Raw genomic sequence first — 14,369 nt, 5'->3', positions numbered from 1 at the left:
CTTTTTCTCTATTCGTTATCTTTTTTGTTTCTCCTTTTTTATTTCTCTCTTCGTATATATATATATATATATATATATATATATATATATATATATATATATATATATATATATATATATATATATATATATATATATATATATATATATATATATATAGTTTAAACTTTATTCTCTCTCTCTCTCTCATTGTGATTCCTTCACTCATTATTCTTCTTTCGTTATTTTTCTAACTACCTTTTTATTATTTCTTCTCGCTCTCTCCCTTTTATCTGCTTTTCTTCTTCTCTCATCATCTTTCTCCTTATCTTTCTTAATGTCTATCTTTCTCACCGTCTTCTTAATTTAGGTTAGGTTAGGTTAGGTTAGGTTAGGTTAGGTTCGGTTAGGTTGGATTAGGTTGGGTTAGGTTTGTGATTTATTATATTATTTTTCCTTACTCTTTTTCTTTATCTTTATATGTCTGTCTGTCTGAGCCTGGCGACGAAGGCTGGGTCAGTTCCGGCAGGGAGTCTGGCTCAGGTCCAGACGGTGATCATAACTATTGCTTGCGGTCCGCCCCCCCACCCCCACCCCCCAACACACTTCACTCCCTTAGTTATTGAAGAGGAAAATATTCTCTTCACAATTATTATTATATGTGGCTGTATTGTTTCGTCTCTGTTATCTGTTTCTCTTTTATTTTTCTCTAGCTCAGTTTTCTTCTAATATACAGTATCTCTTTTTTTCTTTTTCACTTTATTTTGTTTTCGCTTCCTACCTCGTAATGTCTTTTTTTTTCTTTTTTTTTTCTTTTTCTCTGTGTTAATATATTATTCTTTCCTCACTGACTTTTCTTTTCTTCTTTTGAATGAAGTTCATGTTTTCTCCCTTTCACTTTTTTTATTCTCTCTCGATCGCTACATTTCTCTCAGGTTCATTACAGAATACCAAGTGTTTTCTACGGGATTGTAAAGTAATTAAAATGGCTAATGGGTACAGTAGTATCTCCCATTAAGTATTTTACCTATATATCTTTCACTAACTAGCATGAACCCTTTATTTTCTTATTTCTGATGTATTTGCATGTACACACACACACACACTCTTTCTCTCTCTCTCTGTATTAATGCGTGAATAATCCAATTTCGTCATGTTTTGTTTTGTTTTCGTTTAACTGAGGTGCATCGAGTGCTCAGTACCCTCACAACAACACCTAATATTACCCACAATCCTTAGGAACAAACCCAGTGTGGCCCATAATGGCAGTAGTGGAGTGTGACACCACCTCCCAGGGCTGCCCACCATCCACGGTTACCACACTAATTTATACATGTACTCAGTATGATAGGATGGTATCTAAAACTAAATGTCTATTACTATTTAACGCTTGTGTCTCAGTTAATAGTGCCAGAAAAGGTTTAATCTTTCCGTCTGGCAGCATGTCTCGAAAAAAACAATGAGTAAAGCATGTAATCCAATCACACCCGGCCATGAATGTAGTGCAGTAATCGTCAGGCAGGTCTGTCCAATCAGCTGGCTGACTCTAACATCGCATAAATAAAGGACAATGATCTTGTCTTACGCGGTCAGGGTAGACTTTGTGACTGGGCCAATCACGTGGCTGGATCCACCCCGTATAGATACCCCGGGATGGTCCACTATTTCCTCACCTCCGTCCCCGGCCCAAGATTGGCTGGCCATATCTCACAGCCTAATGTGCCCTGCAACACAACACTACCACAGTCTGTCATTATATATATATATATATATATATATATATATATATATATATATATATATATATATATATATATATATATATATATATATACATAAATAAACTTTCATAAGACTAAAAGTAGTATAAACTACAGGTGTAAAGAACCAGTTCTACCATAATTATCTAACCTGACCTAACCTTACCAGCTTAACCTAACTCAACATATTTGTCTTGGTAAATTTGGTGATAATAAGTGAAGAAAAGTCATCTTAAATAAATAAAGCCAATTTTATCATATTTCCACTGATTTTCAAGGATTTAACAATAATAACAAAAACTTCATTCTGTTTGGCAATATATTCCGCTTCGTGTTACTGATTAATAGGGCCCGGATAGTTATGCACTAAAAAACCATGAAATATGCATGCAAATATGCACTAAAAACAGGGGAAATATGCATTTATATGCACTAAAAATGTCACTTATAAAGCCAAGAATGCAGGTTATACGGAAACAAAATAGTTAATATAAACTAATGTTAATGTTTATTAAGCAATATACGTAATGTATTTAACATATATATGTGAAAGTGCTTCAAAAAATATATATGAACATGTATTTACATTATAGACTGACATATTTTCAGACATTACAGATTGTGGTTGCATTTGATGATGACATGGTGGCGTAAGTTCTCAAAGTTAAAACCCCGCCTGTTGTCTGTCAGCATAGCTTTATATTCTGAGAACACCCTTTCTACATCACACGAGACGATTGGTGCAGAAGAGAGTAGCTCCACACAGCAGCACTGCTCCTGACTGACTAACTCACTAGTCCAATGAGTCATGACCAGGTGTGGAAACGACAGATTAAAGCGACGTGACCTCACCTCACTTCACCTAACCACACCTCACCTCACCCCCCAGTACCACGTGTGCTCATTCAGTGGCAACAAAGAGATACTGCCAGATGAATATTTTACCAAAATATGCATTTATATGCAGTTATCTAGGTAATATGCACTTATCATAGAAATCACGCAAAATATGCATTTGCATATGAAATATGCAAATGCATAACTATCCGGGCCCTACTGATTAATCAGGCTGTTATCCCAGACACCACGACCGCCACCCCCACCACCACCACGCCCGCCACCCCCACCACCACCACGACCGACCGCCACCCCCCACCACCGCCACCCCCAACACCACCACCACCACCACGACCGCCACCCCCACCACCACCACGACCGCCACCACCACCACCACCGACCGCCACCCCAACACCACCACCACCACGACCGCCACCCCCACCACCACCACGACCGCCACCCCACACCACCACCACGACCGCCACCACCACCATCACCACCGACCGCCACCACCACCACCACCACCACCACGACCGCCAACACCACCACCATCACGACCGCCACCCCCACCACCACCGACCGCCACCCCACCACCACCGACCTACCACCACCACCACCACCACGACCGCCACCCCAATACCACCACCACCACCACCGACCGCCACCCCCAACACCACCACCACCACGACCGCCACCCCACCACCACCATCACCATTACCATCACCACCATCACCACCACCACCACCACAACCACCATTACCATCACCATCACCACCACCATCACCATCACCATCACCACCACCGCTACCACCACCACCACCATCACCTCTTGTTTATGGTGACACTTTACGGCATGGAAGCTAAAAGGTTCATTATTAGCCGAGATATTATTATAGATGTTGTCGTCGACGGTAATATTTTTACCCTCACGTATAAAACTTCTTCTTGTAGGGTTATATAACATAAATTATATCCTTACACCACCATTACTGTATCATCACCACCACTATCACCACCAGCACCACCACAACTACTACTACTACTGTTACTATCATTCCCACCCCTACCTCCACTACCACCAATACTATAAAGATTAACCTAACCATATTACCACAGCCACCATTACTACTACCACCACAACTACCACCACCACTATCTTTGCGACTAACATCACCACCACCACCACCACCACCACCACCACCACTGTTACCACCACAATCACGACTACCACTATACTGTAACCTAACCATACTACCTCATCTATCGCCAACTCCAGAGACTAACTTAACATCTAGCTATATAGGTGTTAATATATCACTAGTCACCGCTCCTGTTGAATACCTAGATATGTTTTTTTACGGTGAATATGATAGCTCTCTTATTAGCTCTGAGTTATATACCTTATCTCATGCCCAGTGTCTCGAAGCGTCCAGTGGGGAGAGAGAGAGAGAGAGAGAGAGAGAGAGAGAGAGAGAGAGAGAGAGAGAGAGAGAGAGAGAGAGAGATAAGGTAAGGTTGAGACAAAGATAAATGAGATTAAAGGAGAGTCATAAAAATGAAGATGAAGGAGAGACATTAGAAGGGTTAGAGATGAAAAGGAAGGTAGGAAGGAAGGAAGAAGGGAAACAGAGTAGGGCGGAGAGTAGAACAGTAAGGAGAAAGACAGAGAAGGGGTGGAAAGGAGTAGAATGGAGAGGAGGGGGGGACATGTTGGGAAGGAGAAGGAGAGGAGGAAGAAAAGAGGGCTAGGAAGGTAAGAAGAGAAGAAAGGTAAGGAGAGAAGAGAGGGAGAAATAATAGAAAGGAGGGAAGACGAGTAGTGGAAGAGGAGGAAGGGAAGAAGAGGCAAGGGAAGGAGGGAAGGGAAGGAGGGAAGGGAAGGAGGGAAGGGAATGAGAGCAAGGAAAATAGGGTGGGAAAGGGGAAAGGGGGGAGGAAAGAGAACAATGTGGAGAGGAGAGGAGACCAGACGGAAAACAGGGATAAGGAAGAAAATGAAGAGGGAAGATGAAGAGGGAAGCAGGGGAAGGCATAGAAGGAGAGGACACCAGGAACTCTGCTATTTCCTCCCTAATGACAGTTGCAAACTCTCCTTGAATGTAGTGACGTCCTGGGAACTGCCCATCCTGGGAGCAACCCCCCCTGGGAGTTGGCCACCCTCGGAAGGTGGCTAACCCTGGAAACTGGCCACCCCTGGAAACTGGCCAACCCTGGGACCTGACCACACTGGGAGTTGGCCACCCCTGGTAGATAGCTAAACCTGGGAGCTGACCAACGGAACTGGGCAACCCTGGGGGATAGCTACCCGTTGGAGCTGGCCAAACCTAATAGATGGCCAACCTTGTGAGATGGCCATCCCTATTAGATGGTCAGTTCTTGAAGCTGGCTAACCCTGGAAGCTGGTCAAATCTGTTAGATAGCCAACCTTGGAGATGACCAACTCTGGGAGATGGCCAACTCTGGGAGATGACCAACTCTGGGAGATGGCCAACTTTGGGAGATGACCAACTCTGGGCGATGGCCAACTCTGGGAGATGGCCAACTCTGGGAGATGGCCAACTCTGGGAGATGGCCAACTTTGGGAGATGACCAACTCTGGGCGATGGCCAACTCTGGGAGATGGCCAACTCTGGGAGATAGCCAACTTTGGGAGAGCCAACTCTGGAGATGGTCAACCTTGGAAAGTAAACAGTATAGGGAGGTGGCCCTCGGTGGGCAGTGTTTTGAGTCACAAAATATTGTGTGTTTAAAGTTCTCAGATAACTCAGGGCAGGTTTTATAATTAGTTGACATTATCAGGATGGCTACATCAGCGGCCAGTTTACCGATTCACACTATCCATCACGTATTGGTAACATCACGGATCGGCAACGGTCCGTCAAAATTGCGAGCATTCACATCTTCCGTCACCGTTCCGTCAGCGATCGGTCAGTCGGTGTGTAGCTTCGGAGTAAAAATGGCGCCATATTCGTATAGCCAGAAGAAACTTGCAGTTATTGCACTTCTTTTGGATGAGGAAAAGGCATAGAAAAACAAAAAGAAGAGACTGTGGGTTCACCAGTGTTTAAGAAACAGAAAACTTAGGGAGAATATTGAACTTTATTCAAGGAGCTTGTAGATGATGAACTAAAATAATACCAGTATTTTAGAAAGTCCAAGCAGAGAGATATTTTCTTTAACAGCCCATCTGGCTCTATACCTTGGCAGTAGACTGCTTGAGTAAGTGTTTATTCAAGATTAGTTAAATCAAACACTGCAGTGTTACATAACAGTAAAGGATAGTCTCTTACCTGGTTTGTTTAGTTCCTATGATTTTCCACATTCTGTCCTTATAAACATTATCGTTATATTTTTGGTTGGACATATCATATAGTTCTTCATATCCGCGAACCAATTCAATTAGTTGTTCGTCCATAATGTGAAACAAAAGTGAATAAATCAACTAGGCCTATATCAGGCTGTAGACCCTCCCGCCTGCTCTCTGGCTCGAACGGACCGTTACTGACCGCGTGTCTGTTCACACCATCCGTAACGTATCGGAAACGTTTCAGCACGTCAAAATATTCTCCTGGAGATACCGAGACGTGACGGAACAGAACCGAACCGATACGTGACGGAACAGAACCGAACCGATACGTGACGGTGACGTGCCGGTTAGGTGTGAACAGCTCCAGTTGATTACATGTAAGAAATTTTGACGGACCGTTGCCGATTCGTGATGTTACCGATACGTGATGGATAGTGTGAATCGGCCTTACACATACACAAAACAAAGGTTAGAAATAAAGAGGAAACGCTACTTCACACAAGTTCGCAACAACGTTATAATTTTAGAATATATCAACACATACAACAATACACACCAAGGTGGGATCAAGCCTTGGTCTCCCGGCAAGAAAAGAGTGGTTGGTGATGGCCGGGTAGAGCTCACCCTCACCCCTCACACAGGGAGATCAAGGTTTAATCTTAACTTGGACTTTAGATTCTTATATGATAACACACACACACACATACACACACACACACACACACACACACACACACACACACACACACACACACACACACACACACACACACACACACACACATACACACACCAACTCTTGACTGTTGTGGCTCACAAACAACAAATATCCATAAAATAATTCGAGCAATAAAACCAACAAGTTCTCCCAAAACGCAGTTGCTGTAAAGCCGCCAGAGGTTCAGGGGCGGCACACTAAGACTTGGCCTCACACACTCTGACCTTAAATCGCACCCCTAAATGACCTTATGAAAGCACGTCAAACTGGTTCACTTCATTGATGGCACAAAATATCGTCGAAATTTCACAGCATCTTGTAATTACATGAGTGCTTTTATATCTGGTTGAGGAAGAATATTAGGTAGGAATATTTAATGACCCGGCGCTAGGTCGTGGACACCCGCGTGCCTTGCCGGGGAAGTTGAGTAAAATAATTTTAGTATTTGAGAATTTGGGCGCCGGAGCAGCCTGTCGTTGGGGGTGTGGGAGATTAAATGTGGTCAGGCCTACAGCTCCTCCTGTCTAGGGCGGTGGTGATAAATAAATTGTTTGGGGGCGGCCAACCATTCCGCTGTCCTCGTGCGGACAACTGGGAAGAAATTCCATTTTGAGAAAATTTAAGGAGATACGGGGGATTTTTCAGAGGTTATTGTTTCAATGAAATTTTAGAGAAGGAACTTCTATTCAGTGAAAAGATGAACCCAGAGTAAAAAATATATATATTGGTGTTTTAGACTCACCCGCCAAAATATTGTTCTGGAGAAAACGCGGTCTGCTTTAGCGAGGGGGAATTTACTTAGAAGTTAATGCATGGGGTAAATTTGGGGGATGAAATTCTTATTTGTTTGGGAAGACTTTCTCTCTGCATTAAGATAGGAAAAACTAAGCAAAATTTAATATCCAGCTGAGACACTTGGGTGTAGGGAGGGAGGGGTAATAATACCCATCTTAAGTTGGACTCGCTGAATGTAGATGAAAAAGCTTACGGGGAGGAATTATATAGTATTCGGGGAAGGGGAGGAGAAAAAGCCTTGGGAAATTTAGCATTGGGGAGAATCGGTCTGTTATGGGAGAGGAGAGACCACTAATGGGTGAGGGGGGGTGGGGAGACCATTACCTCGGTGTGGCAGGGAGAGCAGAGTGAACGGGTTAAGGCAGACATGATTATGTTAGGCAAGAGTAAATTCACTTAAACTGGGTAGTACCACTGCTGGGAGGGCCTGGCTGAAGGGAGGGCGGGAGGGAGGGATGAGGAAGTATGTAGGATGGAGGGAGGGTCGGGTGAGGGAGAGTGAGGAGTGTATTATGTTGTGCGGAGATCGAGTACTGTACTGCTGTGTTGGTCTCTCTCTCTCTCTCTCTCTCTCTCTCTCTCTCTCTCTCTAACTTTTTCTCGCTCTTCATATGTCTGTGTGTCTGTCAATTTATCTATCTCTTTCTTTGTCTCTTTTTCTCTTACTTAAACTCTTTTCCTGTATTTCTTTTTTCTTTCCGTATATTGGACATTCTTTCACTCCTCTCCCTCTCTGTCTATCTGTCTCTTCTATTCCATTTTCTTTGTGTGTCTTTGTTGTTCTCTCTCTCTGTATCTCGTTCTCTATTCGTTTCTTTATTTGCCTGGCTATCTTTTATTCTATTTTTTTTCTCTTTCTCTCTCTTTCGTTCTCTTGGTGACAAACTTTTTCTCTCCTGTATCTCTCCTTTAATCTCTCTCCTTCTCTCTGTGTGCTAGGACTTCTCTATCTCTCTCTCTTACTCTGTCTCTGTATCTACATATATTTGTCTATCTATCAATCTCTCTCTCTCTCTCTCTCTCTCTTTCTCTCTCTCTCTCTCTTTCTGGGAGTGAGTGTTTTGAGGTGTAATAGGAGGATAAACAAAACCCAAACAAGAAACATGTTCCCCCCAAAAGCTGACGAGAGGATAAATGTCAGAATTGTTTTTGGTTTTTTGGAGAGAGGGGAGGATGGGAGGGCTGGAGGAGAAGTGGGAAGGGGAGGGAAGGGAAAGGGAAGTAGGAAGGGGATGAAAGGGTGTAGGAAAGGGAAATGGGAAGGGAAGTAGTAGGGGGTGAAGTGAAGAGAGGGGATTCATAAAAAGAGCAAAGGGTGAGAGTGAATGGAAAAATACGAAGGGAATGAGGGGGTGAAGGTGTAGGGTAAGGGGAAGGGTCCAGAAGGAGGAGGAAGAGGAGGAGGAAGAGAGTTTGACGTAAGCAACAAGTGAGAAAAGAGGAATGAGTGATGGTAGGTATTAGAAGAAAATGATAGGTGGAATGATATGTAGAGAAAAAAAAAGATAAATTGGTAATCAGAGAGAGAGAGAGAGAGAGAGAGAGAGAGAGAGAGTCACGTATCACCACTTATAATTGTTAGTGAAGAGTTACCTCACGCCACATACCGTCACACACTTTTGCACGTCACACATTCACCGCCACTCTACACAAATTTAATGTTATTATTATTATCATATTCCATCTTTCTTAACTCGCATACCTTACCTCATTCATCATATTTTTCTTCTTTTTTTCATCTTTCGTACTTCTCATTCATCATTCTATCCTTATTAATCTTATTTCATTCTTCCATTCATCCTACTCCTCTTTCATTCTTCCATCCATCCTATATCTTTCCCACTACTTCATTCTTCTAATTCACATTTCATCACTCTATCTTTGTTATCCTTCAAAAAAACAAAAAACATTCTCCCATCCTTCATTCTCATCAAAAAAGTCTTCCCCCTTCTGCATTTAACTATCAAGGCTTCATTCTTAAACCTCCTCTTCGTCCTCCTAACTTTCCCATTCATTTTCTTACCTCACATCATCCTATCATCCTGCCAATCACCTAGACTACCGCCGTAAGTGTCCTATCTCAGCCCAGGGGCCTCCTTCAGGATATTACCAATTTTCTCTCCGTGGCCATAGAAGTCTTATAGTCTAAATAGGTGGTGCTGGAGGTCGTAGAGTATATCCAGGTGGTGTTGGAGGTCGTAGAGTATATCCGGGTGGTGTTGCTGGTCGTAGAGTATATCCAGGTGGTGCTGGTGGTCGTAGAGTATATCCAGGTGGTGTTGGAGGTCGTAGAGTATATCCAGGTGGTGCTGGAGGTCGTAGAGTATATCCGGGTGGTGTTGGTGGTCGTAGAGTATATCCGGGTGGTGCTGGTGGTCGTAGAGTCTATCCAGGTGGTGATGGAGGCTTTAGGGCAGAGGTTCTTTATCTTTTCTTGCATATGGAGCTTTTATGGTCGGCCGCTCTATGTGTGAGCCACTTCCTGCTAGTTTAGGAGGTCGAGGCACAGCTATTAAAAATAATCTCTCATGTCAACGTAATTTATAGTGTCATCATAAAAATCTGAGAAGTGAAGATGACCGATAGTCCTTTTATCTAAATTTTATATGTAGATTCTTCACAGATGAAAGAAAACATTGGGGGCAAAATACAAAACATATTTTCATTAGAGTATAATGAATGGTTTCATTGAGTATGGATTTATCAAGACTGAAGAAAAATATTCGATTCATAAGAGACCTGATACTACTTCTGTGTTGCCATGGCTGATATATTCGGCTACGTGGCCGAAAAGCTTCATGGAAGATCAGATTCAATGTCCATCTTTAAGCAGTGAGAAACTAGACTCGCCTAAATGTGTACATGAGAAGGGAAGACAACTGAACTTATAATACACTATACTTAGCCCAAGTTGTGCCTGGCGTTGACAAGACCCAGCAATTCCTCCAGCACCTCATCAGACAATTCGTCAACTTGGCATCTGATAGGTTTTCTTGTAACATGACTGCTCCGATTCCAGGAGAGTCCCACTTGAACTTATTTATCAAATACCGTACTGTAATTACACTGAGATTTTGTTTTTATTTTTATTTCAACGGCAATGTCACCCGAAACTTTTATCTGAGACTGTGGAATGCAGATGTGTGGTCCAGTATTCGCTCTTCTCTTCTAATGTTGAGGCTTCTTGGTGAAAACATGACGAGTATGTGGTCGGTGTGGGAGCGGATATGTTGGATTCCTTCTCTTGGATGTTTCAGATCCAAGTAGTTTTAGTGCTTGGAAGTTATCATAAGGAAGGCGAGAGAGAAAACAAAAACCCTCGTTGATAAATAAAGATTGAAGATCATTTTTGCTCGGAGGTCCCATGACAACCAGCAGAAGTCTGTGTGGAGCAGCAGACTTTGGTGAGTTGAAGCCGTCTCCTGGTACAAGACTTCGAACAGTTGTGTATTCAAAACTTCACCTTTGACGTAGACGTAGTTGGTGGACTTGATAACAATTATAAGCAACAAGTGCAAGTATTGGGGAAGCTTCTTTGAGGCCAATGCCATACGATGAATCATGCAGTGTTTGGCGATAACATTTGGATTCTCCTCGTAATAAAACATAATACAAAGAATGTTTACATACAAGAGTGAAGCGTATAGTATATAGTCAATAAATCTGATTTACTTACGTTAGTTACTTTATAAATAAAAATACCAGAATATTTACGGAGTATATATGTAAAGGGCGATGGCACAGGAGCTGAGCAAAATTCAACAATGTTTTCTTGTGAAGTCGAGGTAGTCTAGGTTTTGTAATTAAGTCATTCACACACACACACAAACACACGTATTCAGTTAACACAGTTTTTTCTCCGACGAGCATAAGCTGTTACTAGTTGAGTAATCAGAGCCATACTTGTTAGCCGTGATTCTCTCTCTCTTTCGCTCTCTCTTTCTAGCTTATTTTTTCATAATCATTTTATGAATCTTAAGAGAACTTGTAAAATTTTACCATAAACTTTCTCATCTTAAAGAATACCGGCTTGATGTTCCGTTCTCTGTCTCTCTCTTTATCTCCCCGATATAGTGAAATGTGGCAACCATTAACCGTAGACTTTTCTGTACACCACACTCGTGTCAAAAGTGTCTTTCTTGTCTCACTTTCTCATTTTCTCTTTCTCACCGACTATGTCTGCTTCTCTCAATAATAATAATAATAATAATAATAATAATAATAATAATAATAATAATAATAATAATAATAATAATAATAATAATAATAATAATAATAATAATATATGGCAAGTTCACTGTGTTCTTTCCATTTTCATGCATTTAACCATCTATCTCTCTCTCTCTCTCTCTCTCTCTCTCTCTCTCTCTCTCTCTCTCTCTTCAGGATACCAACTTTCAGTCTCACGTCTCACCACAAGTTAAGTACAAAAATCTGTCTCCGTAAGATACTTTTTTTTAAAAATAGTTTGAGTCAAGATTAATGGCAATACTACCCGGGAAGCCACGGGAGGTGAGGCTGTCTGCTGACGTAGCGCTTTCAAGACTGTCTGCTGACGGGGGTATATTATGGCTGTCTGCTGAGGGGGTATATTATGGCTGTCTTCTGAGGGGGTTATCAAGGCTGTCTGCTGAGGGGATTATCAAGGCTGTCTGCTGAGGGGTGTTTTCAACACTGTCTGCTGACAGGGGTATCTTATGGCTGTCTGCTGAGAGGGGTTATCAAGGCTCTCTACTGAGGGGTGTTTTCAACACTGTCTGCTGACAGGGGTATCTTATGGCTGTCTGCTGAGAGGGGTTATCAAGGCTCTCTACTGAGGGGCATCTTATGGCTGTCTGCTGAAGGAGGTTTGTAAGATTCATTTGTTAAATTTTAATTCTTACTGGAAATGTGAAAGCGTATATAAGTACCTCCTGCAGCTTACCTCCTACAGCTTACCACACAAAGATGGATTCTCAAAATGTCGTAAGTTAAATTTCCTCTTTGTTCATATTAAGGTTATTCTACGATGTTTGCACTCAGATATTTTTTTTGTCTCCTTACTGGATATATGAGAAACATTTTACTGGCTTAAATTAATTACCTTACAAACGTATGGATTCTCTTAGTTCACAGGCGGTTACTGGGAAATAATTTTTCAGTTTAATTGTTAAATAAAACATGTAAGAGCCTATCTAACAGGTTTAAATTAAGTACTTTTACAAAACATGGATTCTCAAAATCTCGTAAGATGAGTTTTCCCTTAAGGTTAATTCTACAATGATCAAAGCATAACAAATTTTCCTCTTAAGTAGAGATGTAATAGAGGATTTCTATCCGGTTACGATAAATTGAATATTCCACGAAAAAAAATATGAATTCTTAAAGTTTTGAAAGTCATATTTATCCTGGGCTATCATGAAAATATTCTGAAAGGTTCGTAACTACCAATTTCTCTTCTAATTTTAAACTTGGGAGTCTTTCTAAATGGCCCTTATAAGTTATGACACAAAGATGGATTCTCAGCGGTAAACCTGTTTGATTTTCCCTTAATTGGAGGAAGAATACTTTAGCTGAAGTACCAAGGAGGAGATTAAAGATGGCACTAAATCTGCTATGAGACTTTATCACTATTGTTATATATACTTTCCCTTCCTACTAGTATAGGAGAATAATTATGGCCGTGTGATAATACTGGGGTGATGCTGAAGAAATGCTGTATAGATGCTGTGGGAGAAGTTATAATATGGTGTTGATGCTGAGGAGATGCTGTATAGATGCTGAGGGGGGAGTTATAATACTGTGTTGATGCTGAGGAGATGCTGTATAGATGCTGAGGGGGGAGTTATAACACTGTGTTGATGCTGAGGAGATGCTGTATAGATGCTGAGGGGGGAGTTATAATACTGTGTTGATGCTGAAGAAATGCTGTATAGATGCTGAGGGGGGAGTTATAATACTGTGTTGATGCTGAGGAGATGCTGTATAGATGCTGAGGGGGGAGTTATAATACTGTGTTGATGCTGAAGAAATGCTGTATAGATGCTGAGAGGGGAGTTATAATACTGTGTTGATGCTGAGACGATGTAGTAGTAATGTGTTAAAATTATTGCAATCGCGCTTTGAAAATATTGCAGTAATTTGGTGAAAAGAAGAATATAATAAAGTTAGATAAAAATATGACGAGGGAAAGGAGGAAAAGGTGAGGAAACTGAGACAACAGAGAGAATAACAACAGAAGAAAGAGGGCAGTATATGAGGTAAGAGATGAGATGGAGAGAGAACATTGTATACTATTAAATGACTGAGGATGACGACGGTGAAAAGATGATCGTTGGCTGAGAAAAAACGTGTTCAGAGAAGATTCGGCCATCAGGTTTTTCAGATCTCGAGAAGGTATATGATGCTATGACATTTAGAGAGGTGGTAGAAGGGAAGATGACAATGACTGAGGCGATGTATAAAGATATATCAACTGTTGTGACTGAGAGAGAGAAACAGGTGAAGAGTTTAAGGTAGGGTGAACCTCGTGCCCTAAAAGCCCTTTACTGTTCTTAATGCTAATGGAGGTGATCGTCACAAATATGAAGGAGGAAATGATGAAGGAAGTGTTATTTGCAGATAACTTGACATTTATGGAGGAGTGATGTGAAGAGATACAAAGGACATTAGAGGAGTGTTAAGATAGATACAGGAGATAGGGTGTGGGTGGAGGAGACTGGTCCATATTTGCAAATAACTGCTAACATCAATATCCTGAAATAAGTTGAGAAGGGCAACGGGTAAGGAAGGTGATACAATATAAAAGAGGTGTAAAGGAGGATACATGTAAGCAGGGACATCAACAAGGGGAAAAAATAGTTGGAATTATATGGGATAAGACGATAAATAAACATCTGAGAGGAAAAATACAGTACTGGAGGCGTATGTGATAGCAGTTTAAAGTACCGTTAACTGAGAGACAAGACGAGACGCTGCAAGTTATGGAGATCAA

At 41.6% G+C, this 14,369-nt stretch overlaps 1 protein-coding gene across 4 annotated transcripts in view; it reads left to right on the top strand.

The window, feature by feature from the left end:
• The window catches only part of LOC121874864 (leucine-rich repeat neuronal protein 1-like), a 95,411-nt gene that overhangs the window by 50,842 nt on the left and 30,200 nt on the right, over positions 1–14,369 (top strand). The gene's annotated exons all lie outside the window — the stretch shown is intronic.

The sequence above is a fragment of the Homarus americanus genome, unplaced genomic scaffold (genome assembly GCF_018991925.1).
Source record: "Homarus americanus isolate GMGI-L3 unplaced genomic scaffold, GMGI_Hamer_2.0 scaffold56009, whole genome shotgun sequence".
Lineage (NCBI taxonomy): Eukaryota > Metazoa > Arthropoda > Malacostraca > Decapoda > Nephropidae > Homarus > Homarus americanus.
Note: the sequence above shows the minus strand (reverse complement) of the source record. Positions and strands in the feature narration are given on the sequence as shown.